This window comes from Macaca fascicularis, chromosome 15, assembly GCF_037993035.2.
Source record: "Macaca fascicularis isolate 582-1 chromosome 15, T2T-MFA8v1.1".
Classification (NCBI taxonomy): domain Eukaryota; kingdom Metazoa; phylum Chordata; class Mammalia; order Primates; family Cercopithecidae; genus Macaca; species Macaca fascicularis.
In genome coordinates this window covers 696,156-724,063 of record NC_088389.1, presented here as the reverse complement: position 1 = coordinate 724,063, position 27,908 = coordinate 696,156, and the positions used below count along the sequence as shown (strand labels likewise).

Here is a 27,908-nt window from a genome sequence, read left to right as displayed (position 1 = left end):
ATTGAGAATTCTTTTGTAGCCTAACATGTGGTGGATTCTAGAGAATATTCCATGTGCTGAGAAGAATGTGCATTTTGTATCTGTTGGATGAAATGTTCTGTAAATGTCTGTTAGGTCCATTTGGTCTACACTGGACTTTAAATTTGATGTTTTGTTGTTATTTTTTGTCTAGATGACCTCCAGTACTGACAGTGGGATTTTGAAGCTCCTACTATTGTTGTGTTGGTGTCTCCCTGTCTCTCTCTATACATATATATGTATATATAAATTTATTTGAGACAGAGTTTTGCTCTTGTTGCCTAGGCTGGAGGGCAGAGGTGCAATCTCAACTCATTGCAACCTCCACCTCCTGAGTTCAAGTGATTCTCCTGCCTCAGCCTCCCAAGTAGCTGGGATTACAGGCATGTGCCACCATGCTGGGCTAATTTTTTGTATTAGTAGAGACAGGGTTTCACCATATTGGCCAGGCTGGTCTTAAACTCCTGACCTCAGGTGATCCACCTGCCTCCACATCCCTCCCAAAATGCTGGGATTATGGGCGTGAGGCACCGCGCCCGACCTCTCTCTCCATTTAGATCTACTAATATTTGCTTTATATATCTGAGTGCTTTGTTGTTGGGTGCACATATACTCGTAATTGTTATATCCTTTTGCTATTTTGATCTCTTTATTATATAATTACCTTTTTTTCTCCTTTTTACAGTTTTTGACTTAAATTGTGATTGATCTGAAATAAATATGGCTACTCTTGCTTACTTTTGATTTCCATTAATGTGGAATGTGTTTTTCCATCCCTTCACATTTAGTCTATGTGTGTCTTTGCAGCTGAACTGTGTTTTTTGTAGGCAGCATATAGTCGGTTTTTCTTGTTTTAAATTCATTCAGGCCGTCTCTATCTTTTAATTGGGAATCTTGGGATTATTTTGCTATTGATATCACAGTCCAGACATTAAGATTTTCTCACTTAAGTCGCTTGTACACAAATTAATATGAAGAGGAAGTAGAGTTTTTCTTTTGTCCTTTTGAAGAGAGTGATGGATTATTATTTTGACTTCATGCAAGTGAGGGACTCACCATGCCTGTTGGGATTTTAGAATTTCTTTCCTGTTATTAGGAACAGCAATGATCTGTAATGGGTTCCTGGAATCATCCAGTGATGGTCTGAATATCTTAAAAGTTTCCTTTCATGTCTCATTTTCTATTTCTCCCCTAGTAGCCATGCACCCGGGGCAGGACATGGCCTTACATTTCCTTGGTTTCTTGATGATTTCTTAGGTTTAGTGTTTGACACAGTTAGGATTCTGGATAAAATCAGCCCTTCTGGGAAGTGTGTAAGTCAAACAAGGACTTTCTGGTGGCGTTATACAGGTTTCCCATGCCCCGTGAGTACAGGAATAGCCCCCTGGGGAAGGAGAATGGGCACATGATGGCAGGGAGCCATTCTTGGATGGTCCCATCGTTCTGCAGGAATTGTCATGCAGGAAGAAGAAGCACATGGCGACTGAGCTGGTAGTGATTCTGCTGATACTTTTGATCGTTATGATTTGCTCCTGAAAGGTGATGTGGGATGAACTGCAATATTTAGAATGCTGACATTCCTTGAAACAAAGATATAGAAAAAGGCTTATAATTGCATGATGCCTTGTAGTTTTCAGCTGCTCTCATGTGGATCCTTTTTCGTCCTTCTGAAATGCTTTCCCAGGAGAGAGCGTTGTTCTTCGTGTATAGATGAGGAGCCTGGGTTTCAAATGGTTAGGAATTCAGTGCACGCATTGGAATCTTTAGTTTCCTGGAACATTTTCTATTCAAGTATAGACCACATGGCCTCTAAAGGCTGGCTCATTCTTAACACCGCGAATGGGGATCCAGCCTCACCTCTGGGGTGGGTGGCAGGAACTCCACAGCCATCCTGGGTGCTCTGGGGTGGGGTGGCTGAGCTGTGGCAGCCCCTCCCAGCTGAGCAGCAAGGCTGGGGAAAGCTCATTCCATTCCCCTTGGTTCTAACCAGGTAGAGGCTTACACTGCACATTTCCTTAGCTGGGAACCTTTAGAACTTTACATTTAAATCTAGTCTGTGATCCAGGGGGTAGACACATGGGTATTCACTGTACGATTCCTACATTTTTTGTATATTTAAAAAAATTTTTTATGTGTCGTGGATGACAAAAGAAATGAGACCCCTTTGAGTTAGCTTTTCTGTACAGCATCTTCTAGAATCAGGAGGCTGGACAGGGTTTAGTTTCATCAGAAATCTGAATCTTTCTGGTCAAGAGACGGCACTATTAAGTTCTTGGTTGTGTGGTTTCTGGGAAAGAAATATTCTAAATGAGTTCCAGGAATCACCTCTGTGGGATTTCTACAGGAAAAGTGACCACTCTTGAAGCTTCGCTGTCACTAACAAGAATAATGGTGACGGTTTCTAAGCTGTCTCCAGCCAATCTTTAGTTCTTTTATGCAGAGTGCTTTTATTCCAAGTGAAGTGCCCTTCTGTTTAATAGTGACCTCCAGTTATTACAGGGATTGCAGCTGCATTTGATGGACGTGAACCTGCTCATCTCTGGCTCCCCAGCTTCGCCTCTGGGGTGCGTGGCAGGCGCTCCACAGCCATCCTGAGTGCTCTGGGGTGGGAAGTCTCTAGGGGGAGTGGACAGTGCATGGCCGGGACGTTCCTGTCCGACGTTCCACACTGGTGTATAGGCGTCTCTGCCCTGTTTCCTCCGTCCGTGCGTCTGTGGCGTTTCCTCTGTTCGTGCATCTGTGGACTGTTTTCTCCGTGAGTGCCTCTGTGGCACGTTTTCTCCGTCCATGCGTCTGTGGCGTTTCTTCCATCCGTGCATCAGTGGCGTTTCTTTCGTCCCTGCGTCTGTGGCACTTTTCCTCCCTCCGTGCGTCTGTGGCACTTTTCTTCCCTCCATGCGTCTGTGGTGTTTCCTCCGTCCGTGCGTCTGTGGTGTTTTCTCCGTCTGTGGATCTGTGGCGTTTCCTCTGTGAGTCTGTGGCCTGTTTTCTCCATCCACGCTGAAGGCCGTCACTTCTCTCTAGTCACCACTTACTGATCGCTCCCTGTGTGCTGAGCCTGTGTCAGGCGTGTGGCGTGTGTCACCTGTGTGGCAGGGGTTTGCGTGACACACAGGGACACACGCTTGGGGAGCTGCAGTGATGGGGTCATAGCCACGCAGCTCAGCCCTCGGTCTGAGGGTCTTGGTGCCCACCCAGCTCTTCCCGAAGCAGCCTCGGGGCAGATCCCAGCTCTGCTTTCTCTCCTCGAGGTACCTCATGAGGTAAACTAAGCAAATCGAAAGTAGGAAACAGTTGTGAAATGAGGCCTGGGTTCAAGTGTGTGTGTTCATTTCTCTTTACATGTTTACTTCACGTACCCCCAATGATATACTTTCCAGCTGGTATAACAATTAATTACCAGCCATTACTGGTACAAAATTCCAGGAAGGATATTTGAGGAGGGCATAGTCTCAAAAACATGCTTGATTTTCACAGTTGTGATTTGCATGATAAAGCTCTCAGGACTGTGACTTTCTTTTGTTATCTTATTTTTATTTTTAGACCCTTGGGAGGAAGTTATTTAGTGATTACTTATAATTGTGAAAATAATGTAATGATTACAGAATCTCATTAGAATAAATACTATATTTTCTGTTCCTTATGTCAATGAAATCATCTTAATCCAGGCCGATGTTGGCAGGAATTGTCACGTTTAAAATGGGTAAGATATTTATGTGATGTGACGACCTCCCGTATCGTCTCTGGAACATATCAGAACTTTCATCTCAATTCTCACTTGTTGACACCCTACCTTGTTTTGTAATTATTCTTGTTTGCATCAGAATTTTGAATCCACGTACCTGAGATGATACTTACGTATGCATGTACGCATGCATGTGTGTGCATGTGTGTATGCGTGTGTATGTGCGTGTCCACGTGTCCATGTGCACGTGTATATGCATGTATGTGTGTGCATGTGTACGTGTGTATATGAGTGTACGTGTATGTGCATATGCGTGTGTATGCATGTATGTGTATATGTGTGCATGCATGTGTGCTCATGCACACATGTGTATGTGTGTATGTGTATGCACATATGTACACGCGTGTGTACATGTATAGGTACGTGTATGCATGTGTATGCATCTGTGTGCACACAGATATACCTTTTCCTTTCATACAGGCTGTTTTGAGTATTGCTGTTAGGCAGTGACAACTTTCTGTTTCCTCAGTCAGAAAATGGGTAGCTCATCATTAATAAAGATGAGCATTCAACATCAAGAATAACTAAATACAAATGAAATTATCATATTAAATAAATAAATTCCAAAACAAAGGCAATGTTCTGTACTATGTGTTCACATTGAACTTTCTTATAAAAATCGGTGTGAATGTTTCCCACTTATTGGAAATCACATGACTAGTTTAAGCCAAAACGTGGAATATTAATTAATTCTGTTTTCAGATCACTTTTGCATATTTATGATTGATCTGTTCTGCTGTTCTGGAAGCTCTGAAAACCACTCTGTCTTACTCTAGCTGGTGCCACGGTTGTGAGAATTCAGGGAAACAAGGTGTTTGCCAGTTTAAGTATTTTAGATCTCAAACTGCCTCTTTTCTGCATCATAAACCAGTCTTAAAGACAGACATAGTGTGACTTGTAGTGGATTATGTCAGTTTTATTTTCTGTGGCTGAATCATCACTCTACATTGTGAATTAATGTTATTTTTCAGATCGTCTTTATAACACAGGGAGGTTCTCCAGTGTTGAGTGCAGGTTCAGTGAAAGTACTAACACTGTTACTACGGACTTAAACAGACTTGTTTTCTGGGGTGATAACCTTGGAGTCAGGCATTCAGTGTCCGCCCATCTCTTGGTTCCGAGTTCTCGGTCCCCTCCCGCTCTCCTCTCCCTGTACCCTTACTACTGTCTTACCTTCTTTTTGACTCCTAGGCCCTCGGAAGATGGTGTGTTGGGGGCAGGTGCCTGCTGTGAATCTTTGATAACTTTGGGAGAGAACTTTTTCTTTGGAGCAAGACCCCTCTCAATAAACTTTCAGTAGCCTGAGTATCATCTGTTGTGTGAACTATTTGTGGAAAATGTTCAGCATTTTTCCTTGGATTTTGACTGATCTTTCTCCACCTGCCAGTTTCTTCTCAGTTTGCCATGTCTGTACCCTCACCAACCCGTTCCAGCCTGGTTACGTGTAAAGTATTTGAAGCAGAGCTCTGCAGATGAGAGAGTGTGTGTCACCCCCCGAGTTCCCTTCCTGGCCTCTGAGTGTCGGTTGTGTTTTGTTCCGAGGGACGACTCTGAGGCTCCTGGCCCCTGTTTTGGAGCACCCCACAGCAAAGTGGGTGTAAAATGAAAAATGGGTTTATGCTGTATTATTATAATTCATAGAGTAGATGATAAAAATGCTTGAATCTGAACAGCAACTGAAAATGAGGACATGGTACCAGTTTGGATGTTGGACGACTTTCTTGAAAAAAGTTTTCATCAAATTTAGAAACTGTGAGTGTGCTGTTTTCTATTTCATACTTAGAATCTGTATAGTGTGTGTTGTATGAATGTGTTGTATGAGTGTGTTGTGTTGTATGTGAGTTGCATGGGTTGTATGTGTGTTGTATGTGCATATTGTGTTGAGTTGCACTTATTGTACGTTTGAGTGTTGTGTGTTGTATGAGTGTGTTGTGCGTGTATTTGTGAGTTGCATGCTTTGTATGTTGTATGAGTGTTGTGTGTTGTATGTGTGTATGTGTATGTCGTATATGAGTTGCATGTATTGTGTGTGATGTATGAGTGTTGTGTGTTGTATGAGTGTGTTGTACATGTGTTTATGGGTTGCATGTGTTGTGTGTTGTATGAGTGTTGTGTGTTGTGAGTGAATTGTACATGTATTTGTGTTGAGTTGCGTGTGTTGTGTGCATGTTGTATGTGTTATATGTTGTATGAGTGTGTTGTACGTGCATGCTGTGTTATGCGTGAGTTGCATGTGTTGTATGTGTTGTATGAGTGTATTGTATGTGTATGTTGTGTTATGAGTTGCATGTATTGTGTGTACGTTGTATGAGTGTTGTGTTGCATGAGTGTGTTGTACGTGAATGTTGTGTTGAGTTGCGTGTGTTGTGTGTGTTGTACGTGCATGTTGTGTTGAACGTGAGTTGCATGTGTTGTACGTGAGCTGTATGAGTGTGTTGTGTGTGTATGTTGTGAGTTGCATGTATTGTATGTATGTTGTATGAGTGTTGTGTGTGCATGTTGTGTTGTGAGTTACGTGTGTTGTGTGTTGTATGAGTGTTGTGTGTTGTATGAGTGTGTTGCATGTGCGTGTTGTATGTGAGTTGTGTGTTGTGTGTGCTGTATGAGTGCATTGTACGTGCGTGTTGTGTTGTATGTAAGTTACGTGTGCTGTATGTGTGTATGAGTGTGTTGTACGCACATGTTGTGTTGTGAGTTGCATGTATTGGTTATGTGTCGTATGAGTGTGTTATAAATGCACATTGTGTTGTGAGTCACATGTATTGGGTATGTGTTGTATAGGTTGTGTGTGTTTGTGTGCAGTGTGTGTTGTCAGTGTTGTATAAGCCCATTGTACATGCGTGTTGTGTTGTGTTGCATGTGAGTTGCATGTTGTCAGTGTGTGCCATGTGAGAGGCGTGGCATCCACATGACTGCTCCTCAGTGAGTCCTGCCTTGCAGCCCCTTCAAGCTTGTATCTTCCCGAGCAGCCTAGAAGCAGCAGCCTGTTTGCCTCTGCCCCTCCCCAGGGGGCCTCAGCCAGATCCTGTGCTCAGCCCCCGGCTGGGCAGTCTGCCTCTCTTGTCTCTCTCTCTTCTCTCTCATCGTCCTCCTGCGCCTCCTCCTTCTGGGGACCTGCATCCTTCCTCTGTGCTTCCTGGCAAGCCACACCTGGGACGTTGGAGTTCAGGCTGTCCTCCAAACCGTTTGCTCCTCTCTGAAGAGCGCCCCCCCTGACTGGCCGTGAGCAGCTGGAGTGGATTGCAGGGAAGGGAGGTGGGTGTTCCTGTAGAGACGCCAGGGTCTTACCTGGGGAGAAGGGAGCCTGCACTGGGCAGGCCGCCCTCCTGAGGAAGGGGATGGGGTGGGAGGAGGCTCTCGTGGACAAGGGGCCCACCTCCTGCCCTCCTTCCCTCTATCCCAGTCTGTTGTGAGGGAGGGCGGGACCCTAGGTGATTTCTATGCAGATCTTCAATTATCCACGCTGTGAAACAAATACTTCTGTTTTTAAGATCAGAGGAAATCTCCTTTGTTTCTCTGCCTTTTATTTTATTTTATTTTATTTTATTTTATTTTATTTTATTTTATTTTATTTGAGAAGGAGTTGCCCAGGCTAGAGTGCGGTGGCGTGATCTCGGCTCACTGCAACCTCCACCTCCCAGGTTTAAGCAATTCTCCTGCTTCAGCCTCCTAAGTAGCTGGGATTACAGGTGCCCGCCACCACATCCGGGTAATTTTTGCATTTTTAGTAGAGATGGGGTTTCACCATGTTGACCAGGCTGGTCTCAAACTCGTGACCTCAAGTGATCCACCCGCCTTGGCCTTCCAAGGGGTTGGGATTACAGGCGTGAGCCACCGTGCCCGGTCTGTCTGCCTCTTAGTTAGAACCTGTGTATTTTATGTTTTACATTTCACTTTTCTGGGTCAGAACAGTAGTGTTTCTTTTTCGTAGTGTTGCTATGAATGTCCTTTACGGTTAGGAGACTGGGTTGGCTGCCCACTGGAGAGTGGTATCACTGGGTCACGGTCACCATCTGCCGCAGCAGCGTCCAGAGTGTTTAGAGTCTTTCCTGGACGTAGACACCCTTTTGTCTGACATTCAGATAAAACCAATCACCGCATTCAGATAAAGAGGTCAGAGCTGGGAACCGTTAGTTCACATCCACCTCTCCCGAGAGTGTTCACGCCTCTTCCACGCGGGGCTAGGCTGCTGCTGAGCATGGTTCTGCTGGCTGTGGCTGTGGCCTCTTTCCTCAACCACAGCCATCGCAGGCCTGCCACAGTTTTTATTCTTCTAGAAGAGAATAGGCAACACAAGAGAAGCAAGGTATGTTAGATATGAAACCGTTAAAAATTATTTCCTCAAACATTGTATATATTTTTTGCCCATACCTAATTTGATAGCAATTTTAAAAAGATTAAAATGAAAAAAAAAATTCCCCTATATTAAGTCTTTGAAAGGCATCCAACTTAGTTTTCATACAATTATTCTCTCTTTGGAGTCATACTTTGTTGGTTTCAGTAATGTGTAACAAATGCACCAGCATAAACAGATTTAGGAGCAAACAACTGCTTCGTAATTATAGTTCAGCTCGCGGGGCCCAGCTGTGGGGGTGCAGCCTGCGCCTGCCTGTGCGCCAATAGGGCTGGTCACCTTGAGCATCTGGGAGTGTCTGGGTAAGTGAGGTCTGGGCAAGGCAGCGTCCACACACCTGCGTAGTTCTCACTTTGTCCACGTTATCCGGCAATGCCACAAAATTATCAAGTAAGTGTTCTCCAAGCGCATATTCAGTTAGTGTTTGGAAAGTGCATAGGTACCTCATACAGCACCTTTAAGAGGAACTAGGAGCCCAGGAATGAGAGCGGGTGTGAGGCCTGTACTCTCTTTGCACAGATAAAATATGCATGTGCATATCTGAGGCCAGAAAGTTAGATTGGGGCCAGAATGTGGAAGTCCTTACCTGTGGGATACTAGGGAACCACTGAGGGTTTCGGAGAGAATCGTGTCTCTGATGTGCGGCATGCCGTGGAGCCGGGGGGTGACAGGGCAGGCTCATGCAGGGCACTCGCCGTGGCCGGAGGAGGAGAGAAGGCAGCCAGTGAGCTGAGCAATTCGGTGCCTCGGTCAGGAGGGGAAGAGGGAGTACAGGAAGGCGGATGAAGCTGCGAGTCTGCACCCCGAGGTCGCCGTTGCGCTTTGCCGGAAATCAGGAGAAGCAAGTGTGGACCTGACTCAGAGATACTTAGAGACACCACTGCAAGCTGCAAGTTTGGAAATACAGGAGGAGGCTTGGGGAAAATCTGGAGCAGGGAGCATTTGGGAGCCTCTTAGGTAGAAGTGCAGGTCAAGTAGCCAGAGTGTGAGGCGTGCATGTCTGGAGAGAGGAGGCCAAAGGAAAGCCCACATTTGGAAATGGAGGAAGGGTTGGAAGACCCAGAGAAGGCCCTGCTTAGAATCCAGAGAAGAGCTGGATGGCGCAGTTCACTAAAGCCCAGAGCCGAGAGTTTCCAGGAGAAAGTCCCAAGTGTTGCTGAAAACCAGGGGGCAGGACTCCAGTTGGAGCCTGTGGGGGAGCCTGGCGGCCCTGATCCCTGAGAGCAGCCAGAGCCTGGGTGTCATGGTGGAAGTGGGTGGGAAGTGCAGGAAGCAGGTGGAGATGGTCCTTCAAGGCCTGGTGCTTCACACAGGTAGCCAGCTGTGGACCGAGACACAACTGGAGAGGGGCCTGAACCCAGAGCATCTCCAGGTGGAGGAGGGAGCCAGGAAGGGCAAAGGTATCCGGAAGAAAGGGGGCAGGCATGGAGCCAGGTCCCCAGGGAGGCTGCAGTCTTCTTTCTCTGTTCATGGACTGGTTGTTGGTTATTTTGAGTTCTCAAAGTCGTCCACTCGGTGCGGTCCAGAGAAAGTTCCCAGGGGTCTCAAGCCGGAGCAGGCCTTGTGCTTTTCCGAACACTGTGCGTGTTGACTCAGGGTTACCGTCAATGGCTAATTCTAGCGTGTCTTTTGTTGAAGTCTGCAGAGGAGCCTCAACCAGCACCGGCTTTTGAAGAACTTAGAAAACTTGTGTTCTTCTGATTCTGGGATTTTTGCCTGAAATGCCTCGTATATTTTTGGCTAGGTGTTGTTAGCACTTGTGTTACAGCATTTGGAGCTCTGTATTTTTGTGATGTGCTAGCTGTGAGGATGTTTAAAATTAGATTCCTAGAAATCAGGTTATAGGAGCTCTCGGCCATGCTTCATGGGTTATGTTTTGACCCCTCATAGTGGACCCCGTTGCAGTGGCTATTCTTAGTATTTGTGGAACACCTGACTGGTGATGCTAGGAGAATGTGATTTGTTTTCTTTGTAAGTCTAAAGTCTAACGACCTTGTAGAGTCTTTATACCTATCTCTTATAAATCAGCTTTAATATACTTGAAAATGTCCTCATTGTGCCCTTGAAAAGCAGGCTCACATTTTAAAAGTCATCCTTTTAAAATCCTTTTCTGCAGCCTGTGCCCTTTGTCTGTTTTGTTACCTTCACTGCAACATCATGAAACAGGGACAAGGGCTAGAATCTATTTCATACACAGAGCTTGAAACAGGGACAAGGACTAGAATCTCTGTTTCATACACAGAGCTGAACTGTGCTGAGCGACCTGCTATGCTGACGTCTGTTTCTGTCATGAGAGGGAACCCAGGCCTCTTGACTTTTCCTTTTGTACATTTTCAAAAAGAATATTTTTTCCTCTCTTGGGTCCATTCCATTGTGGGATTCTCTCCTAAGGCTGTTTCTTTGCGTTCCATTTTGACAAGTATGATTTATTTCTGAGATGATGAAAGGGCAGTGAAAAGGCCTGGGAAAGAGAAAGCAGGAAGAGAAGGAATCGTCTCATGATTTTAGTCAGAAGGAAATCACTCAGACAGAAACGCTATTCCAAGTGGGTCAGATCCCAGGAAGTGGGATTGAATAAGTGACATGATATCGCACAACTGTTTTACATTCTTGCTGTTGCCAGGGGTAACGAAAAGAACGAGTATATTCATTCCGAGGTCAAATATATATCTTTGCTGACTCTGACTATAATTAGCAGAATTCGTTCAGTTCAAGTTTGAGAATACCTTTACAGAAGAGGGTCTTCGTGCCCGTGTGCCTATTTCTATTTATATGTTCACACGTATTGGAGTATAAATGTGTGTGTGCTGTGTGTGAGACCTCATTATTTGAAACAAGAAATGTGCAGTAGAGCTTATTAATTACGGGAAGGTACATTTGGGGGATAAACCACTTTGTTTAGAATTGAATAATGGGGTCTTTGAGGGATGTATATATGTATGTGTGTTTGCATTTATGTGTATGAAAGTGTGTATTGCATGTATATGTGTTGTGCATGTATGTGTGCCTTTGTGTGTAATGTACATGTGCATGCATGTGTATATGTGTGCATGTGTATTTGTGTTGCATGTATGTGTGTGCATGTGTTACGTGTTTAGGCACGACTGCACATATGTGCAAGTAGGCATGCATGGATGCTCATGTGTATATAGTTATACATGTATATTTGTGCATGTTATGTCTACACACTTACGTATGTATGTGTGTCAGAATGTGTATGTATATGCATGTGTGTTTGAGTGTTGTGTGTATGCTTGTGCGTGTGTGTTTGAGTGTTGTATGTTTGTGTGCGTGTGTTTGAGTGTTGTGTGTATGTGTACGCGTCTGTTATGTGGTGGTATTATGTGATTATGTGAACGTGTGTGCATGTGTGAATGTATGTATTGCATATAGGTGTGCGTGTCCATGTGTGTGTGTGTGTGTGTGATATGTGTCTGTGCATGCATGCATGTGCACATTTGATTTGTGAATCCTCTCTGGGAGGGGCATGTTCCTGGAGACAGTGCATGGGATCCTCCGCTGTCCTCTCAGGGAGAGAGACATTGTGAAAGTTCGAGCCATTAGGTAAACATGCCTGATGTTCTATAAAATATATATTTAAATATACCACTGGGGTTAAATATATGTTAAATGGGTGCAAAGCTGTTATATTGCATTAAAAGTCATGTTAGTACTTCCTGGTTAAAGGCTTTGTGAAAGATTTCCTGTACATGGGACATAATACACCACACAGAATTACAGCAGGTCAATGGTATTTGCCAGGAGGTCTGGCTTATGATTGGTATTTCTAGTTGCAGACATGCAGGTTGAGCTTTGCTGGACTTAGAGGAGGGTCATTGACTCTGCCCACTGAATGATACCAGCGTCTCTGCTGCTTCCTTTTTCTGCCGGCTTCATCCAGAGCTGGGACAGCTGCTCTCAGACGCATTGTACTTTTTTCTACATAAAAATCTGCAGCATTTGTTAGCAGTCCAGTAGCAGACCGAGTGGCAGGTCCAGGGGCAGGTCCAGCGTCAGGTCCAGCATCAGGTCCAGCGGCAGGTCCAGCATCAGGTCCAGGAACAGGTTCAGCGGCAGGTCCAGCGACAGGTCCAGGGGCAGGTCCAGCAGCAGGTCCAGTGTCAGGTCCAGCGGCAGGTCCAGCCAACTTTCCACATGGCCCATGTGAAAATGTACCCTCTCCCTTCCATTTTTTAAAGCAGTATCATTAGTAGAGCCTACTGCCATTTCTCCTTGAGCTCCTCACAGTGGATGGTAAGCATTTGCTTTATTAAAGCAAAGTTCCGTGCTCTTTGTGCTAAGTCCCCTCTGCCTTTCTGTGAGAGGCTAGAATTGGGATCGACCCTCAGCTGTGCCAGAGCCTTGGTACATGTCTCAGTTCTGGAATCTACTCTGTGCTTGTTGCCTTCCATCCACCGACAGCCGTCTGTCTTCCTGTCACTCCTTCAACACGGAGTCCAGCAGAGTGCACACAGGTGAGCCTGTGTGAATGCTGGTTTTGTAGGATCTTATCGGGACCTTAGTCATCTTTTCACTAGGAAACCAGACACTGCAAAGGACTTAAAGAAAAGCCCAAAGAAGCCGTATCAGTAGAATCATAGAGACAGAATTCTACAACCATAGGAAGTGGCATTGATTATCATGAAATGTGCATTTATGTGAGGCATAATAAAACATCACATTTCTTACTGGGTAAGAGCTTGGAAAAGATTATGAAAGTATAACTGACTCTACTCTTGTATCGTAGAACATGGTAAAATGATGCAAGGTGTTGTATAGAATGGAACAAACAGAATATAATTATATAGAGTAGCGCAGAATAGAACAAATAGCATAATGTTATATAGGGTAGCATAGAACAGAAGAAACAGTGTAACATTATGTAGTATAGTATACAATAGGAAAAATCGTATTACATGGTCTAGAATAGAACAAGTGGGATAGTATTGTAGAGTATACAGTTGAACTAATGACGTAGTATTGCATAGCATAATACAATCTAGATTAGAACACACAGCATAGTATTAATATTACGTAGTGTGGTGTGGAATAGTAGAGTCGCATGGCACAGAACAGAGAGGATAGTGTTCTGTAGCACTGATGCAGGAGTTTTGCTCTTTAGCTCAGCTGGGTCCAGGTTCTTGTCTAATGACCAGGAAGAAACAGGCACGGGGACATCGAAGAGTGAGTGCAGTGGAACTCGTTAAGCTAAAAGTTAAGCTCTCAGCGAAAAGAGGGGTCCTGAGAGCAGATTGCTGGTCGCCCCCTTCCCAGTTGACTACAAGGGCTTTTATATAGAAGCTGATGGGGCTGGTCTCGCTGTCTAAGGAGCAAATATCTGGTGGTTCCACCCCATTCCCTCGTGTGCATGGGGACCTTTAGTCTGCTGTGAGCATGTTTAGGAGGGCCCCCCCGTGCAAGTCCCCCTATCTGCACAAAACATGGGCTGGAGGCTCTCTGGGACCCTTCCCTTACTGTCTGCCTAAAGCAAGCTGGCTAACTCCTTTCTGTATAGAAGAAAATAGAATAGAATAGAACAGATAGTACAGCGTTTTATAGTATGGAGTGAAGCTGTAGTATTCTATCATAGAGAATGGAATAGTATAGAATAGAACAAACAGATCGTACTAGTGTAGTATAGAATAGTAGCCTCATGCAGCACGGAGCAGTGTTGTTCTCCCTATGTACAGAGTGTAACCACCAGGAGAGCGTTCTTCAGTGGGGCGTCACTGGCCCTTCATATTTCTTTGGTTCTGCGGAAATGAGGAGAGGAAGTTAATAGAGGGGGAGGAGGTTGGCTTTCTTACTTTTAAGGCGCTCATTACTTCTTGGGGATCATTTGATGGTCCCCTTTGGTAGTATTCTGTGAAGCAGTCTCTGTACTCTGTGTAGGGTGAAATGTGGAGCAGTCTGTGGACTCTGTGTAGGGTGAAATGTGGAGCAGTCTGTGGACTCTGTGTAGGGTGAAACATGAAGCAGTTGAGAAAGGATGAAGTCAGAAGTAGCTCAGCAGAGATGCACCAACTCTTACCTGGGAGACTGTGGAGCAGTCTGTGGACTCTGTGTAGGGTGAAATGAGGTGTTTTGTGTGAATTGTTGTCTCATGCCTGGCACATGGCAGAGCCTCCGTGGATCTTGCCGTCGTGAACCCTCTGATAACTTCTCTACAGTGCCCTCCACACTATAAATACCACACATTGTGGGAAGTCCGGGCCTTTTCAAAGGCTGGGTTTCATTTTAACAAAATTGTTATGCCCTGCTTATTTGGAATGGCCAGATCATCCTGCACTTCTGACTTCACCTGTCCAGCTGGGTACACCTCCCTGCGTGCTGCCAAGGTTTACGGCAGAATTCCCTGACGCCACTACCCTCACTGCCTGCACCTGAATCTGCTGTGGGGTCATTTCCTTATTGGACTTGTCTGGGGACCTCCTGAGGGGTGGATGGGTGAGGACTGGGTTATCTGGGGAAGGTGTTCATGGCATTCCTGTTTTCAGTTTGTGTCTCTGTTGGAAGAGATGCTTTTAGCACATCCGTTAATCCAGACGTGATTAGCAAGGAGTGTCTCTCCCAGGTAAGAGTTGGTGCATCTCTGCTGAGCTACTTCTGACTTCATCCTTTTTAAAGTCTGTTACAAAGAGAACTTTGGTTTCTCAAGGTTTAAGAATTGATGTCAAAGAGCAATTTAGTGTTCTTTTTGAGTCACCAGCCTTGCTGTGGATGATTCATGAGTCCTTGGTGGTTAGGGCCACAGCACAATCGGTGGGCCGTCTGTTCCCCACCCTGGTGGATACTTTCTCACCCAAAGAAATGTATTCTGTTAACATGTCTCAGTTAGAATATTTTAGTAGGAGACAGAGTTATGGCTCTTGTTTTAATTTGTAATAGATGATTACTGTAGCAGGGTCAAGGTTGAGACTTGCAGTGTAGCTCATGGAAAACATTGATTAGAAACACCCAAAATATATCACCAGCTTTGTTGCTGCAGCTCCAAGGGACTAGGAATGCATATATATTTTTTCTTTTGTTATTATTTATTATTTTTATTTTTGAGACAGAGTCTTGCTCTGTCACCCAGGCTGGATTGCAGTGGCATAATCTCAGCTCACTGTAACCTCTGCTTCCAGGGTTCAAGAGAATCTTGTGTCTCAGCCTCCCAAGTAGCTGGGATTACATGTGCCTGCCACCATGCCCAGCTAATTTTTGTATTTTTAGTAGAGACAGGGGTCTCACCGTGTTGGCCAGGCTGGTCTTGAACTCCTGACCTCAAGGGATCTGCCAACCTTGGCCTCCCAAAGTGCTTACATTACACACATGAGCCACTGTGCCTGGCCGCCATGATCATTTTAAATGTGGCACTGAATATCTGCCTTTTTTTTTTTTTTTTAAGAAGTGCAAATGTTACCTCTCACACCTCTATTCTGTTGCTGGCCTGGGCTGGCCAGCAGGGTTCCCAGGCTCGAGGCCATGTCTGAAGTGTTGTTGGACAGTGTGGATCTGTGACCCCTTGGTCTTTGGGGACATGGGGCACCCCGAGACACCCACAGTCTTGCGAGGGCTTACGGCTCTGTGTGTGGCTGCTGTGAGGCAGCCTTCGGTGGGGAGGAAGGAGAGCAGAGCCCATCTGTCCTGGTGCGGAAAATGCCCAAGAAACCAAAGAAATGGTACAAAAAAAATCATCTGCCCTGGTGCCATTTCTGTAAAAAAAAAAAAAAAAAAAAAAAAAAAAAAATTCACTCTGAATGTGGTTCTGTGCTTGAGGAGGATAGAAAATACCTGGAAAGGCACAGAAAGTGTTCTTATGGGGTCAGCGCCGGGAAGTGGGATGGGAGGCTTGGGAGTGTGTGCAAAGGAGGAAGTGGCATATTTTATTCTAGTTTATTTGGTAGAGCAAGTGATGAAAGTGAAGCTTGAGTGATCAGAGTAGCTCGGCCTGGCCATGGGTAGATCCCAGCGTGTCCCGCCTCCCGCCTGCAGCTGCAGCTCTGTTTCTCCGTCACAAATGAGACAGGTGGCCTGAGGTTGTGGGCCGAGGAGGGGCAGCTCGGTGTTCCCAGCACCTGACTGTTCAGGCTGCTCTTGGGCCAGCCTGAGGGAAGGGGCGGAGGAGAGCTGGGAGGGTGCACAGTGCGTCCTCCTCCCCCGCCCTGGGACTGAGGTAAGCCCAGGCTGCTGTCAGGATGGAGGAAGATGCCCTCAGGACGGAGGAAGAGGCCGATGGAGTTTGGTCAGCGGCCAGTGTTGTCTTTCCCACAGGGGATACGCAGTGCCCCAACTAGCAGGAAAAAACTCTGCTTTAGTTTTTAAATTTTGCTCATTCTCTTTATCGTGCTGGTCATGGTAAGATTTGGATATTGTTGGTAGGAATCAGTGTCAATTGCGTACAGTTGACTATTGTCCAACACAAGCTTGAGCTTTGCGGGTCAACTTATAGGTGGATTTTTTCAACCAAACTCAGGGAGAAAATACAGTGTTCTGCCACGTGAAACGCATGTCGGAGGGCTGATTCTTTGTACACGCAGAAAATACAGTGTTCCTGCCATGTGAAACGCGTGTCGGAGGGCCGACTCTTTGTACACGCAGGTTCGGCAGGTCCACCTGTGGGGCTTGAATGTGCCTGGATTTGGTGTCCATGGGGTCCTGGAACCGACTCCCTGAGTCCAGCGAGGCTGGCCCCGGGATCGACTCCTTGAGGACAGCGAGGCTGGCCCCGGGACCGGCTCCCTGAGGACAGCGAGGCTGTTTCTAGTAGCAGGTGGTTTATTTTGTGTTTTCCCCCTGGCTCCACACCCCGTTCTCAAAGACACGGCTGTCACAGGGGGACCAGCTGGGGCAGGGGAAGAGTGGAGGGCACCTGGTAGAAGTGGCCGTGGACTCTCTTAGGAACGATAACCGTGACACCTACCGTAGACGAAGATGTTGTTGGTCTGCACTCTTCTCGTGTTGGTCTGGGGCATACAGTGGCCGTGGGCTGGTGTGGTCCACAGCCCCGGTCTGGGGCATGCAGTGGCTTTGGGCTGGTGTGGTCCACAGCCCCGGGCTCCGTGGTCCCTGACCCTGAAATCCCATCCGGTCCTGTGTCACCTTGGGCCAGCTGTCTCCTGAGGGGAAGGGAACAGGGAACAGCCCTCCCCGCATGGCCTCCCCAGCACCACCCACCCCCAGGACCTCCAGTGTTGACCCTGCTGGGGGCTCCTCTCTCCTGGGGGGACCTTGTCCCAACAAGAGGACTCCATGGGCTGCAGGAGGTGTCGAGCTATTTTCTCTCCTGGAACTGGGTTGCTGGCAGCTCCCAGATGCAGGAGGAAAGGCTCAGAAGTGCCTTCATAATAAGGAGTTGTTGACGTGAACTTTGGACAGCAAACACTGCTTACATTTCCTTTTCCATTTTGATGCGTTAATGGTGTGCGGCAACACCGTGACACACGGGGATGCAGGTGATGGGTGACCCCCCCGCAAGGGGGCCATGCACCTGTTTGATAAGAAGGCATGCTTCTCTTACTGCAAATAAAAGCTGTTAATGGTTTTCTGCCAGAAAGACCCTGTCCTTTATGTAGGATACATAGCGGATCATTTGGCAAGGGATTGGGGATTTGGGGTTAAACTAAAAACAAATTAATTTCATTTTGTAGCACTCTGAACCCATTTGAGTTAATTATTCATTGAGAATTTGAATAGCACACACTGTTCTGACTTCCAATTTCCCCCTAATGAACGGCATTTGCTGTAACATGACAAAACCCTTAGTCTTAGAATTACTGGGTAATGTGGAAAAAGTCAAAGTTGGTTCTCTGTTGTTTTGCTTTAAGGAAATTATATTACTTTGCAGCCACTTAGTTTTCTCCTTTCCAGTAAGAAAAATTGCTTTCTTACTACCTGAAAATTCGTGAAGGTCAAGGGGACACAGGCTGCAGTGCATTAAAAGCCACCATCAAATGTGGACGTGGACCGAGTTTTCCCCTGTTCTCTCCCACCATCAAATGTGGATGTGGACTCAGTTTCCCCCTGGTCTCGCCCATCATCAAATGTGGACTTTGACCCAGTTTCCCCGTGTTCTCGCCCATCATCAAACGTGGACGTGGACCCAGTTTCCCCCGTTCTTTCCCACCATCAAATGTGGACGTGGACCCAGCTTCCCCCTGTTCTTGCTAACCATCAAATGTGGACTTGGACACACTTTCCCTCTGTTCTTGCCCACCATCAAATGTGGACACGGATTCAGTTTCCCTCTGTTCTTGCCCACCATCAAATATAGATGTGGACCTAGTTACCTTCTGTTCTCACCCACCATCAAATGTGGGTATGGACCCAATTTCCTTCTGTTCTTGCCCACCATCAAATGTGGGCATGGACTCAGTTTCCCTCGGTTCGTGCCTACCTTGCCACCATGGCTCATTTCACAATCACTCAGGAAAGGAAGAAACATTATTTTTAATAGGCATGAAGGCAGTTGTTTTTAACCTAAGGAACAGGACATAATTCCAGCAATGGGAATGACCAGCCGAGTGGGTCTGTGTGAGGTTTGGAAGAAAAAAAGGATTTTAACTTCCCCTCTCTGTGTGTGCCCACCTCCCCCAGTTGAGAGTCACAGATTTAATTACTTTAATTTTGAGCTTAAAATAATTTGACAACCTAACAAAAACTACTACAGTCCTATAAAATTCTGCTGTGTGTTTGGTTTTTCAGTTGCTTTTCTGAATATGGTAAATGAATGCATTATGAGTTGTTATTTTAGTAATTGCTGTAAAAATTAATGTATGTTATAACCAAGTGTTATAAAGTTAATTTAGCACCAAAGGAAAGCTAAAGCTGCATTGATTTCCCAGTGTAGTTGTGCATAACAACGGCTCCATGAGGCAGGGGCTGTGACCCTGCAGTCTGGTGGGAGCAGGTGCCACCTGGCTGGTGCGTTCGCTGCCCGTCCCCTCTTGCTGCCAGGCAGCTTTGCAGTTTCCAGGCTATGCGGGAATTGAGGCCGGTGGTCAGTAAGAGACGGTGGGTAGTTGGGTGGTGCAGGTTGACGTGGGGTGGAAGGAGGCGTGGAGAGTCTGGGGAAGCCTGGACAGCAGCTCCGGTACCTGCACAGGGGAGCAGGGTGCAGCGGCACGGGACAGTGAGTAGCTCCTGGAAACAGCCGTTGGGGTTTTTATAGATGAGTCTGTCTTCAGCTCTGCATCCCTTTCCTGCTGAGTCCGGGTGGAGAGTGGAGGCGTCGAGCGCTTGTTTCTCCAGGTGAGGGCCCATCGGACACAGCCAGTGTTTCCTGGAGTCCCCTCACCTGGGAACGTGCCCCTGCTCTTTTCAGAACAAAAGAAATCTTAGTTAAACTTGACACATCACCTTTCCAGAAGGTGTTTAAGTCTGTATGCCTGTTAAGTCACCTAACTTTAAAGAGTAATGATACAATATGCTTCTTTTTAGGGGAGAGAACCTAGCTGATTTAAAAGATAAAATCAGAGGTTGGGGTCGCAGCATTGTGGAGACTTGGTTTATGTCCTAGTGGGCAGCAGTGTTTCCTCAACTATGGTGTTTGCTCTATTATTACATTACAGAGGTGACACTTCAAGCATAGGGAAATGGAAGGCAAAACAGCGCCCCCATTCAGAGATAAACGTTATCAACATATTCATGCACTTCCTTCTGCTGTTTTTGCTCTTCACTTTTTGTTTTAAGACCACGTTCGTAGGATGGATATATAATTGTTTATGGTGACTTTAAAAGCACCTTTCTTGCTAAAAAGAGTATTTTTTCAGTCTGGAAAATTTAGACAACATGTTTTGTTTAAAAATTAATTATAATACCACCGTGAAGTCATCAATGTTTTTATACATTTTCTTGGTCTCTTTATGGACTTAATAGATACAATTTAACAAATTGGAAATAACGTAATATTATGCATAAAATGTTTCTTGGCATTAGAGATGGAGCAGAGAGGAGGCACAGGGCTTCCCGCTGGCTGAGGTCCTCCCAGGGTGTGACCAGCAGCCTCCCAAGTTTAGGGTCTGCACGGAGTAAGATTTCTAAATTGCCTTACACCACAACCCCTGCAGCCATGCGTCCCTTTGATAAGGGGGTGTACTCTGATAGATTTTTCAAGACAAGAGTTTGCTGGATCTGAGGCTGTTTCAGCTGCTTCTGGAGACGGCAGGTCTGGGACGTTTGTGCCAGCTCTCCCTCAAGACCCCACGGATGCCACATCCTCATCTTTTGGAACCCAGTGTTGTAGAGGAGAAATCTGAAGCCAGTTTGATTTTTGCTTCTTGGTAGGAAACTGATGTTTTCAGGCTTTTCCCCTTTATTTCCATAATGAAGATGATGTCCAACCTCATCCAGAGGTGTGTTTGTTACCTTGTCGGGAATGTCCAGCCCTTATGTCCCCCTTCAGGTCCTCAGTCCCTTTCTCAACTTCCTCGCAATCCTCCCCATCTCATCCATCTTCACTGTAATTCTGTTATTTTTTTTCATTTTTGTGCTCACTTTCCCATGCGACTTTTGTTCTTGTTTCACAGATGCCCGTGCCAAACTTTATGTCTGGGGCTCGAGGGCCGTGTTTTATTCTGTCTGCCTCTGCATGTACTTTTGAGAAGTGGGGTTGGAGGTTGCCCCCCAGGTGCTGTTTCAGCTGGACCTGCCCAGACTCTGTGAATTGGGGGCGTCGGGCAAATCCCATGTGGCTCTATGGTGGGCCGTGCCGCTGAACCGTACGTCTGAGGTTTGGGGGCCGTGTTTCATTCTGTCTGCCTCTGCATGTACTTTTGAGAAGTGAGGGTGGGGGTTGCCCCCTGGGTGTTTCAGCTGCACCTGCCCAGACTCCCTGAAGTGGGAAGGTCGGGCAGAACCCGTGTGGCACTACAGTGGGCTCTGGTGCTGACAGAGCAAGAAGCCGCACTCCCAGGACGTGCTTGCAGCTGTGGGCAGGACTGGGATTGTGACAGGATCATTTCCTTCTCTAAAATACATCTCAACTGTTATCCAGAGGGTTGGCTGTAGGCTTTCAACAGCTTCACTCTTCTTAGTTACCAGGAGACAATTCACTAAACAGAGTTGCTGTCAGGGTTTAATTAGGAATTTCTGCGAGAGGCTGGTGGTACAGCTCCCTCTTCAAGCCTCCTGCAGCCTACCCGTCCCCACTCTTGGGCCCAGCCACCTGCATTGGTCTGTGGAGACTGCACATTCTCTGTTCTCCTAAGGGGCTCCTGGACTTCGGGACAGCCTTGGTAAGTTGATGTGTAACTCCCAGTCTCTTCTCTCTTTAAGTAAGTACGTTCATGGAATCCTGATCTTCGAAATTGTTTCATCTTTGTAAAACAGCCATAGTTTCCTAAGCCACCTTGTGTCTGAGTGTGAATCACTTGTTATTTTTCACTGCAGAATGAACAGAACTGGAATCATAAGATTTAGAGGGTGATGAAAAGACAGAGGTTAGCATATTCCATTTTCTCACCTTTTCCTTACACTTTTTCCTTAAATGCACCCCTCGTATGTCTGTGAAGTTCTTCCCAATTCTGTAACGTCACTCTATCCGCAAGTGGAACATTTGTGAACACTAACAAGTATTGATGTATACACCTCTGCAACCCCGCTGGAATTAATGCTTTTTATTTATGAATGGATGGTCATCAGATGGCCAGAGGGATTCCCTGTGAATTGCGGGGGTCCTCATGCCTGCTTGTGAGTGACATGCACATGGCGAGGGCTAGGGAATCTCAGTCTCTGTGATTTGAGTTTTGACATCGTTTACGCAAGGCAGGTGGATGACTCTTTGAGCTTGGCATGCTCCTGGGTGGCACAGCACAGCTGACATGGAGTGGGGCAAGGGCTTGTTCCACGAGTTTCTGTGTTTTTGTTTTTGTTGTTGTTGTTGTTGTTATTTTTTTTGAGATGGAGTCTCTCTCTGTCACTCAGGCTGGAGTGCAGTGGCGCGATCCAGGCTCACTGAAAGCTCCACCTCCCGTGTTCACACCATTCTCCTGCCTCAGCCTCCCGAGTAGCTGGGACTACAGGTGCCCACACCACGCCCTGCTAAATTTTTTGTATTTTTAGTAGAGACGAGGTTTCACAGTGTTAACCAGGATGGTCTCGATCTCCTGACATTGTGATCCACCCGCCTTGGCCTCCTGAAGTGCTGGGATTGCAGGCGTGAGCCACCGTGCCTGGCCTGTTTTTGTTTTTTTGAGACGGAGTCTTGCTCTGTCATCCAGATTGAAGTGCAGTGTCATGATCTAGGCTCACTGCAACCTCCACTCACTGCAACCTCTGCCTTTCAGTTTGAGCAATTCTCTTGCCTCAGCCCCCCTAGTAGCTGGGATTACAGGCATGTGCCACCATGCCTGGCTGATTTTTGTATTTTTAGTAGAGACAGGATTTTGCCATGTTGGTCGGCTGGTCTTAAACTGTTGGCCCCATGTGATCCACCCGCCTTGGCCTCCCAAAGTGCTGAGATTACAGGCATGGGCCACTGCACCCGGCCCTGTGTTTGACTCTTAAATCTTCTTTTTCTTTTTAATATTTCTGTTTCTGGACGGCCACTCAGTGGATATGGAGGAAGAGTTCACAGATGTCCGTATTACATTTCTTACTTAAATTAGCCTCCCTTGAACACTGCTGTAGGGTACAGATGCATGAAAGGCTGAAAGGGTGGTTGCGTCCCAGTAAGTGTGAGCGTGGAGCTGGTCTGTGAGACCCCGGTGCCAGTGAAGGCACCCGTGTGAGATGGCCTGGGATGGGGGTGTTCAGAGCCCTGACCGTGGCAAACACCCTTCAGCTTTGATGTTTCAGGCCATTGCTCTGGTCATCAGTGAGCAGAAGGTCTAACAGCAGTGATATTTATCACTAGCTGTGTTGGCCAATGTGTTAGGAGGGTGAACCTGTTTGACTTAAGCTGTTTGACGGGTTTGCATTTAAATAGACAACTGGTGACCTGGTGCCTGGACGCTTGCTCTGTGACTTGCCCTACGTGGCTTCTCCCTCTGGTATGCGTTAGATGAGATGGGCGTGTTTAGGGTGGTGTGGCCCTAGACTAGAAATGCAAACCCTGCCTCACCCCAGATCTGCCCCACCCCAGTGTGACTTTTGGAGATGGAGGCCCAGCATCCTTCACCTGCCCTCCAGGGTGATGCTGAGGATGCTGAGGTTTCAGAGCGCTGCTTTGTTGGCACTCCAGCAAGTCCTGCTTAAAGAGGCCAGGATCTGAAATGGCAGGTTACCACATTGTATAGCAGAAAAATAGAAACGTTTCCTTAGAATGGGCGTAGGAAGAAAAATGATTTCCTTCACCATATCTGGAAAAGATTTCAAATTAGCAGGCACTATTTGGAATTATTAGTGGTCTCCTGTATTTCTTATCTTTTTTTTTGTTTTTTCTTTATTTTGATACAGGGTCTCACCCTGATGCCCAGGCTGGAGTGCAGTGGTGCAATCTTGGCTCCCTGCAACCTCTGCCTCCTGGACTCAGGTGATCGTCTCACCTCAGCCCCCTGAGTATCTGGGACTACAGGCACGATACCATACCTGGCTATTTTTTTTTTTTTTTTTTTTTTTTTTGTAGAGACGAGTCTTGCTATGTTGCCCAGGGTGGTCTCAAATTCAAGCATTTGTCCTGCCTCAGTCTCCCAAAATGCTTCTGTACCCCTGACCCAACAAGGAAGGACAAGAGGCGTGAGCCACACTCCTGGCCTCCTGTCTTTCCTTGTTGGAGCAGGGATGTAGAAGCACTTGCCGCAGCTGACTTGAGTATATCTCGTTTTGCTTTGTTTTCGTCACGGGTAACCTGGCAGTGCTGTGCACCAGTGCTGCTGGCCAGTTGTTTTTTCGATGGACTGGCAGAACATCAATCTGAGACCCGGGTTCCTTTCTCCCCGGGTACTGACCAGGTGGGAGAGGAAGGACGTTATCTGAGTATCAACTTCATGAGGGCTGGTGGGGAAACGTCAACTTTAAGGTGCCTGGGATCTAAGGCATGGAACCCAGAGTGCAGCGGAACATAGGGGATGTATCCTTGGGAGCAGAGACGTGCGGGCCAGTGCCCTCGTTCCTGGCAGGTTCTGAGTGCAAGAAAAGGTTAGTGACCCAGCCGAAGTCACGGAGCAACCTGCCAAGACCTGCCTGGATGTGTGGCTGGCATCTGTGCTGGCCCCAAAACTGCCCATTTGGGGATTCCTTGCAGTTTCAGACCCATCTAGGGGTCCGGAGAGGGTCCCAACCATGACCTCAAAGAAAGAGGTGTTGCCTTGAGATCCTCCAAGGTGAGGGTAGGAATTTTTTTTTTTGTTTCAATTAGCAATAATTTGTTGTGAATGATCTTGGACCTATTTTCCACTTCTTTGTATAGGAAGAGAGACAGAATAAAAAGTCTCAATGTGCCAGATGCCATGTAATGAAGTCGTGGGTTTAACATTGTTGATTATTATGTAACATCACGTTAAGTGGAACATATTCACACGTGTCCACAGCGTGTGCGTGTGCCCAGTCCGATGAGCACGTTGGGTTGGGGTCGCTGCTGGTTCATGCAGCCCCTCTGGGTGGTGCTTTCTCTGTGACTTGCCCAACACCGTTGCTGCTGCCTCTGTTGGAGTTCAGCCTTGACCGGCCTTGCTGCCACCAGGTTCTCGGGGCCTGTGCACCCTCTTCCCCGCGCGCACCCTCTACCCCGCGTGCACGTTCTTCCTGGGGCACACCCTCGTCTCCGCGAGCACCCTCGTCCTCTGTCCTGCCCACCCGGGGTCTGCTGTGTGTTTCTACTCAGCCCATGCCTGCCTCTTGCTGTGAGCTCAGTTTATTGAGGTGCGGTGAGAAACCAACAGAGGGGAGCAGTGTCCCAGCTTGTCAGGGCAGGAGGGAGCCTTGGGCATCTCTTCCCCAACTCTGGCGACCCACCCTTCGCGATATAGTGCTGGGGAGAGAGGTGAGTTCTAAAGGTAAGACGGCCGTGATTTCCTGAGTCTTAATTACCTAACACTGGGTCATCTGCCATGTCGCCTCATCGAAGGGCACCTCTAGAGACAAAGCAAAGCCTCTGGTGGCCGTGGGCGGGGTGGCCATGCCTGTGTGTGGGTTCTGTAGAACCTACCCAAAGCCCCTCCAGCCGTGGGGATGTTCAGGCACTTGCCGCCTGTAGGAAGTGTGCGTTAGCCACGTGGTAGGTGCGGACGCCTGGAGGGATAGGCACAGGCCCACAGGCGTGGTGAGTGTGGGAGATTTAGCCACGTGGGGACGTGTGGCGGGATAGGCACAGGACCACAGACGTGGCGGGTGTGAGAGAAAGTGCACAGAGTGCCCAGCAGATGGCGTGTGGTCAGCGGAAGCCGTGAACACAGGCCGGGCTCGGGAGACACATTTGGAAATACACTTTAAGCAACATCAATGGATAATGCTGCGATTTGGTTTCCTCCCGTGGTCCAAAACATGTTCTAGAGATGCCGCTGCTTTGTGTGTACCTGAGACAAGGGTCTAAATGTATTAGGGCCTTGATGTAATCTGTAAGACAGGTACAAAATGCCTATTTCAACGAGGCACTGAACAAGAAAGCGTGCTCTATTCAGTGCAATGAGAATGCTTCATTGTCATAGGCAAAGTAAAATGCCTCCAAGGCGAGCTTGCCATGTGTTTAATGACCTTGGACACGAGCCTCCTAAACCTGCCAGAAAGTGCTTCCAGCGTGGCTTCATGCAGTGGTTTCAGGCAGTGGCTTCAGTGGAGAATGTGCATATGTGGCTGATACTGAGAGCTGCGCAGCACCCTCCTGACCTGACGCATGCCCATGTGTGGACCGTGAGCCGGGCAGCACCCTCCCGACCTGACGCATCCCCACGTGTGGGCCATGAGCCGGGCATCCTGACCTGACAGGTCCGCATGTGTGGACCATGAGCCGGGCAGCACCCTCTTGACCTGACGGGTCTCCTTGTGCCCATTGTGGGACCTCCGTCAGTCAAACAAGTGACACATGTCAAACTGAATGCAGGGAGGAGGGTCCAGGATTGCACGCAGGCTCCATGTCTCATCCTTCTGAGGCCTTCTGGGAAGCCAGGAGGGCAGTGGGGTCTTTTGCGTGTTTCCTCCTGGTGGCTATGAATTTGTACCAATGGCTTTTTGCAAAAGGGCCCGGAGGCGGAATCAGACCCTGTCTTAGAAAGGATGACGTCTTCACGGGCACCTCTTTCCGCCACTCTAGTGCTCCTGTGATTTTTCAATATGTGCACCCTGCAGACTTCAGCCTGTTGGTGTCTTGGGGGAATAGATACCAGGATTGTTCCAATGTGTGCAAACCTGAAACAGGAATTTCTCTGCGTTAAGTTGGTCACCAAAATGGGAGGTAAGGGGAGAGGGGAAGGAACTTCTTGGCCTCATCAGCCCTTTTCTTGAAACTCACAGTCAAACTTTGTCAAATTCTAGATGATGGTGCTTTAGTCGATGCATTTATGTATGTTATGTCTTGTTTTCTGAGTATGGTGCTTCGAGAATTTAAATATTAAGGTGAAATTGCCATGCACGGTTGAATTGGCACCATAATTTGACTCTCTGTAAAGCCTTTTGGTTTTCTGTTAGAGTGACTTACCATTTTTTGAGTTAACTGAAACAAACTCTGCTGTCAGCACGAAGGAACCACTGTCTAGTTAGGACATCCAATTAAATAGAATTCTCCTAAATAGAGCGTGCTCTTTTCATAAATTTTAAAAATTCATCTATTCATCAAACACATATTGAGTACTTATCACCCTGGTTGCTAGTCACTGTTCATATATATTTTTAAGGAATTACTTCCACCTAGCTCTGAAATAACATTGTATTTAGAATTTAGCCCAGAGGTGATTAAGCATGAACTTTTCTCAGCAGTCTTGTTTTCATTTTTACTTGATAACATGTTCTCAGACTCGGTGCCCAGCTGACGTTACTGTGCATTGCCCCAGGCACACACCTGGCCGGCGCTGTGTCTCTGGGGCTTTAGAGCAGGAAGGAAGGGCTGCCAGGTGTCTGGCCCTTCCATGTTTCCCTGGGGGAAGGATTAGGCCTTGGGCAGGAGTCTTGGCTTGTCTTACTGGATTAGCTGGTGTCATTCAGTCAGCTCTGCCTTGGTGTTAAGCTCTGGACTGACTCTGACCTCTGAGTGGCAGAGGAGAGGATGGCGTTTTAGAATCAGTCATGCAGACCGGGGCACCCAGCAGGTCTCGGATAAAAAGTGGTGGCAATTGATCACTTCCCTTTTTGGGAGAACTGTGTGGATTGACTCAGACCTCTTTCTTTTGATTTTATCTTGAGACTTTGCAGAAGCAAAAATGCCTTTAAAAAAAATTAAATGATGGGCTTTTGTAATGTTTGTGTCTCCCCAAGATTCACAAGTTGGAATCCTCACCCGCGAGGAGATAGTGCTAGGAGGGGGAGCTTTGGGCGGTGAGGAGGTCGTGAGGGTCTCATAAATGGGATTTGTGCCCTCAGAAAAGGGACTACAGAGAGCGCCCTCGCTCCTTCCATGGTGTGCGGACCCAGTGAGAAGCGCCGTCTATGAACCAGGAAGCCCTCACCAGGCAAACCTGTCAGGCCTTGACTATGGACTTCCCAGCCTGAGACTGAGACTGAGAGCTGTGAGAAATGAACTTGTGTCATTTGCCAGCCCCTGCCCAGCCTGTGGTGTGTTGTTAGAGCAGCCTGGGTGAACGAAGGCAGGTCGTGAATTTTCTGTCATGCTTTCTGGCTTCAGATACTTGCTAGGGAGATGTCACCATCTTACCCAGGTGGAAGTGTCTGGAATCAGACGTTCCGTTATGATTTGACCTTGTTCTTGCCCCACGCCTGTGC

The 27,908-nt window shown here is 47.1% G+C and overlaps 1 protein-coding gene and 1 pseudogene across 1 annotated transcript in view; one reads left to right on the top strand and one right to left on the bottom strand.

Moving 5' to 3' along the window:
- Nucleotides 1–27,908, top strand: part of LOC135967580 (uncharacterized) — a 45,635-nt gene that overhangs the window by 12,574 nt on the left and 5,153 nt on the right. The gene's annotated exons all lie outside the window — the stretch shown is intronic.
- On the bottom strand, nt 5,468–17,353 carry LOC135967296 (uncharacterized; annotated as a pseudogene).